Below are 6,000 nucleotides of genomic sequence, written 5' to 3'. Positions count from 1 at the left end.
TTCCCACCAGCAATGGATGAGTGTACCCCTTTCTCCACAACCTCTCCAGCAAAGGCTATCATTGGTGTTTTTGATTTTAGCCATTCTGACAGGTGTAAGATGGTATCTCAAAGTTGTCTTGATTTGCATTTCCCTGATTGCTAAGGAAGTTGAGCATGACCTTAAGTGTCTTTTGGCCATTTGAACTTCTGCTGTTGAGAATTCTCTGTTCAGCTCAGTGCCCCTTTTTTAATTGGGTTGATTAGCCTTTTACACTAGTTTCTTGCATTCTTTATATATTTTGGAGATCAGACCTTTGTCAGTTGCGTGGTTGGTGAAGATCTTCTCCCAGTCAGAGGGTTGCAGGATTTTTTTCTTCAACATTGCTTCAGGGTAGAATCTTAAGTCATATCCAAAATTCTTGTAAACTTCAAAACGCTATATATACATTCATCAATGACTAATTGCAATAATGAAGTATCTGTAATTATGAAGTGTCAGTGATATTTCTAGAAGCTGAAATTAAAGAGCATTGAAGCTGACACACCTATGAATCTGTCTCTAATACAAGGCCCATGTGGAGATCATATGTTCACAAGCTTCTCAAGGTATGTGCGAGTGGGAAGTCTAACAACTGTGGTAAAATGGAAACAATACTAATTAGGAAGAGTTCCAGAAGTTTAGGAAAACACAAAGAATGCCATCAGAAGTACAACGAGTGAATGAATGCAGGTAAGTGTTCAAATAAATTTTCCTCATAATATTAAGAGAGGAAAATTTTTTCCTCCAATAGAAAGAAGTTTGGACAATGTGCTCTGTATCCTATACTCTACCAGGAGATGAATTTGAGCCTACCATTCATCTGGAAAAATAAACATAACGCCATGAATGCAAATATCACTTAATAGGATTGTCGACATGAGTAAATCAATCCTCTCATGTGTTAAAATCGTCCATAGAACTACAGCCACCTCAAAACTGATACTAGCATAGTTTTTTCCAACAAATCGTATCATGAAAAAACAGGAAGATTGGAAGGTAAGGCCAGAGAAACCCAAATCATTGGTGAAGAACTATGGATAAGGTCCTTGATGAATTTCATTTCAAGCTAGAGTTATAGGTGACTAGTATTGCTTGAATTTTTATCACCCACCCACACATAGAAAAGCACACACATGAGAAAAACACAAGTGATGGATCTCTCGAACTCCAGCGAGAAAGCAAATAAAGCAATAAGGAAGGACACAACTAATAAGTGTAAAAATAGTCACAATAAACAATTAAAGGAAAACATGAGCAGCAAGCAGATTCTCATTCAAATGCCCTCGCCCACCTGTCCTTTAACTCAACTGTTCAAGAAGCAAAGAATAACAAAGCATACTGTGGGTCAGCAGCTGAGGAAGCAGGCAGTTTGTCATTTGCTCAAGGTCACACAATTGGAAATGAGGGCCCACACAGCATTTCAGGTCTGTGAACCTATAAGGCAGTTTTTTGTCTACCACTCAATCTCCCCCAGGTTTGCTCTCTTTGACTCTTCAGTTTTAGCCGTGTAGTGGTGGCGCACATCTTTATTCCAAGCACTGGAACTCACAGGCAGGCAGATCTCTGTGAGTTCGAGGCCAGCCTGGCCTACAAGGACTAGTTCCTGGACAGGCTCCAAAGCCACAGAGAAACCCTGTCTCAAAAAAAAAAAAAAAAAAAAAAAAAAAAACAATTTCTACTAAATTTGCTTAAAGAGCAAAAAACGTGGCAATGTAGCTAAATGGTAGCAAACTCTCCCTGTGTGTTTTTCTCCACAAAATGGAATCACTAGCACATGCCCTTCTACAGCTTACCCTTTCTCACATTGCGTGACATAGTTGCTGTCAGTATGTACAACTAATCTCCTTGTTAATAGCTCCATTAATATTCCATCGGATGTAAATATGAATATGCAAATGATATCACATACTTTTTCATCATTTGTTTAATTAAAATAATCTATTCTTTTTCTCCTTTCTGAGACAATGACTTTTTTTTTTATCTTGGAAATGTCTCCTGACGAACTTCCTTTCTTGTGAAAACGCTACCTTCACCTGACAGTGAGGCTCCACAATGCAGGTGCATGTGTGAAATGCATGTACATATACGTACTTGTGGAAAGGAGGGGGCCACAAAATAAATCATGCAATTTTAGATAAATTTCTTTGAAACTTTAAGAGTAATTATGAGAATGATGTAAAATCAAGAAGAAACGCTTCATCATTTTCAGTCAGACGGGTTCTAGATTAACACATGCACACAAATTCAGCACCTACATTCTTTTGAGAACACTTTTCTTTAGAATGCAACCTCGTCTTTTTGTGTGGATCACTTTCAATGGATGTGGTCTACATATTTTTAGATAATAATTTCAGTTAGTTTTCTGACTAGAAAATGTCTTGGAGTTAAAATTAACGTACAGAATGGAAATATATAAGAGCAAGAAAGTTTAGAATCTGCTCACTCTGAACTCCTCGATCTGTTTACAAGTTATCTTCTATTAAAATTTTTGTTTGTCCACTTTAGGTTACTTTGATTTCAATCCCAGTTAAAAGAACAGAAGGATCAGGTCAGCACACATGGAGGGTCATGGCTGTAGCCCAGCACTTGAGAGACATGGGAAGGAGAATAATGTGATCAAGGCCTGTCTGGATTACAGTGAGTTGCTTGCCTGCTTGGATCTGGTGTGATGCAGCAAAGAAAACAAATTGACACAAATAAAAAAAATAAAAAAAGATCACTAGAGGGACCTGCCTTTATACTTAAAGGCAAAACCCTACTGCAAAACTAGTTTGCCCCCACACCAGATCCCCTTCCCTATACTGTCCATTTCCTCAGTGACTCAGCTCAGGAGCATGGCGTGTTTTTCAGAACCACTAATTTCAATCTCTACTCCTTATGCCCTAAATTACAGGAAGCACCCATACCAAAGTCATGTGCAGTTAGTTAATTCAAAGATAATGTTTTGAAATAAAAAGCCAGAGATAGCTCCCTATATATTTAGAGATAGAACTCCCATTTTTGTTAACTTCAGTGGCTAAGATATATGCATAAGAACTAGTAAGATGGCTCAGTAGTTAAGAGCACTAGCTGCTCTTCCACAAAACTTGGGTTCGGTTCCCAGCACCCACATGACAGCTCACAACTGCTTCTAATTCTGGTTCCCGAGGATCCAATGACATCTTCTGGCCTCTGTGGGCACCAGCCATGAACATAGTGCACAGACATACAAATAGGCAAAATACTCATACACATAAAATAATAAAACTCTTTTAAATAATAACAATAAATACATGTTTTATTATATTAAATATTTGCTCTAGCCCCAAATCAGCACTGTATATGGAAAGACATCTTTATTTAGTTTAATAGCTTTGTTAAAGCATTATTAGAACCTGGCTGGGTGGGAAGTGACAGACAAGAAGAAAATCACGCCAGGAAAGCAACCCAGAAGAGGATGATGTCAAAAAGCCAGCACAGCAATCTTCCATTGTAGCTACCTCCAAAGAGCACACAAATAGAAAATCATATAATTGTAGTCTTTCTGATTAATTTCTTTCATTCTGAATGTTTTCAAGTTTCTTTTATGATGAAGAATAATTTTGTTCTGTATCTCATTTCTTACATAGCTGAATAATCTGAACATCCTGCTTATCTTGTCCTTGATTGATAGACATTTTGTTTCCACTTTGTGATGTTATGAATGGTGCTGTCATGAACACTCATGAACAGATATTTTGGGTGAACATAAATTTCAGTGTTGGGGGATGGAGAAATGGATCAGCAGTTAATAACACTGACTGCTCTTCAAGAATTCATAGTTTTGAGCCCCCAAATCCACGTGACACCTTATAACCTCATTTAATTGGTGTCAGTATTTTAAAATATTTGTTATTCATTTTTTAAAACTAAAGTATAATTATATCATTTTCCCTATCTTTTCCTCCTTTTAACCGACCTATCATTTTCCCTATCTTTTCCTCCTTTTAACCGACCGTGTCTTTCACCCTCTCAAATTTATGGCATCTTTTTGTTATTTTTTTTTTCACACACACAAACGCACGAGCACACACATGCCTCAATACATAAATACAATTTGCTCAGTCTCTTTAGTGTTACACACATGTATGCATACATGTATACATATTGTGCAGTATATTTTCTTAGTGAAATGAATATGCTATCAAGCAAAATAATGTATCTTGTTATACAGTTGCCTTTGAGGAAGAATGCCTGAAATACACTCAGCAAATTTCTACCATATAAAACACTGTTATCATCTATATTTATCATACAGTACATTAGGATGCTAGACTTACCATACATTGCATAGCTGCAACATTGTGCCTCCTTTTGAGTTACATTTCCTATTCCCTACATGGGGTCTTATGATCAAAACTGTGTAGTACTTTATATTTTAGACCTTTATAGATTCCACATGTTAGTAAGATCAATGCAGCATTTTCTTTTGGTGTCTGACTTTTACACTTAGCATACTGACCTCTAGTTTATCTGTTTCTGAAAATGATAGGGTCTCCTTTTTACGACTGTAATGTTCCACGATAGGTACATTAAAATAAATCAATACAAATGTGAGTGAGTACATCCCATGTTCCTCTTTTTGGGTCTGGCTTACCTCACTCAGGATAGTGTTTTCTATTTCCATCCATTTGCCTGCAAACTTTAAGAAGTCCTTGTTTTTTACTGCTGAGTAATACTCTAATATGTATATATTCCATACTTTCTTCATCCATTCTTCATTTGAAGGGCATCTAGGTTGTTTCCAGGTTCTGGCTAAAACAAACAATGCTGCTATGAACATAGTAGAGCATATACTTTTGTTGTATGATAAGGCCTCTCTTGGGTATATTCCCAAGAGTGGTATTGCTGGGTCCATGGGTAGGTTGATCCCTAGCCATAAATAAAGGACATTGAGCCTATAATTCGGGTCCTTAGAGAAGCTAAATAAGAAGGAGAACCCAAAGAAAATCATATAGACATCCTCCTGAATATTAACCTTCATCAGGCGATGAAAGGAGACAGAGACAGAGACCCACATTGGAGCACCGGACTGAAATCTCAAGGTCCAAATCAGGAGCAGAAGGAGAGCGAGCACAAGCAAGGAACTCAGGACCGCGAGGGGTGCACCCATACACTGAGACAATGGGGATGTTCTATCAGGAACTCACCAAGGCCAGCTGGCCTGGGTCTGAAAAAGCCTGGGTCAAAACTGGTCTCGCTGAACATAGCGGACAAGGAGGACTACTGAGACCTCAAGAACAATGGCAACGGGTTTTTGATTCTACTGGACCTATTGGTTTCGTGGGAGCCTAGGCAGTTTCGTGGATGCTCACCTTACTAGACCTGGATGGAGGTGGGTGGTCCTTGGACTTCCCACAGGGCAGAGAACCCTGATTGCTTTTTGGGCTGACGAGGGAGGGGGACTTGATTGGGGGAGGGGGAGGGAAAGGGGAGGCGGCGGTGGGGAAGAGACAGAAATCTTTAATTAATCAATAAAGAAATAAATTAAAAAAATAAATAAATACACAGCATACATGTTTTTGTCTGTTCATGAGCTACCATGCATTTAACATAGCACATATCGTGGCTCCTGTTTATAATGCTGCTGTGAATTTAAGACATAGATATACCTATTGGGAATATACTCAGCATTGCTTGACCCCATGGTGCTTCTACTTTAACATTTATGAGAGGCCTCTATCTTATTGACCATAATGGTTTAGCAATTTACTCTCCCACCACTAGTGTGTGTTCCCTCTTTATTCATTTACATTCTTGGGTCCCACGGCAAATTTAAATGCCTATATGTGCTTGCCTTTGTTTTTTTGACTTTTGATTCTGTTTTATTGATCTGTGTTTTATGTCCTCATGCTACTGTTTTTATTCCTATAGTTTCATAATATAATTTGAAATTAAGATTTATGATCCCTCTCTTACTTTGGCTTTATTCTTCAAGATGGCTTTGGCTATTTGTGATAT

Source organism: Alexandromys fortis, unplaced genomic scaffold (genome assembly GCF_014885135.2).
Source record: "Alexandromys fortis isolate MF-2015 unplaced genomic scaffold, M_Fortis_MF-2015_v1.1 scaffold_492, whole genome shotgun sequence".
NCBI lineage: Eukaryota > Metazoa > Chordata > Mammalia > Rodentia > Cricetidae > Alexandromys > Alexandromys fortis.
The sequence above is the reverse complement of the archived record's forward strand: the minus strand, read 5'-3'. Positions refer to the sequence as shown.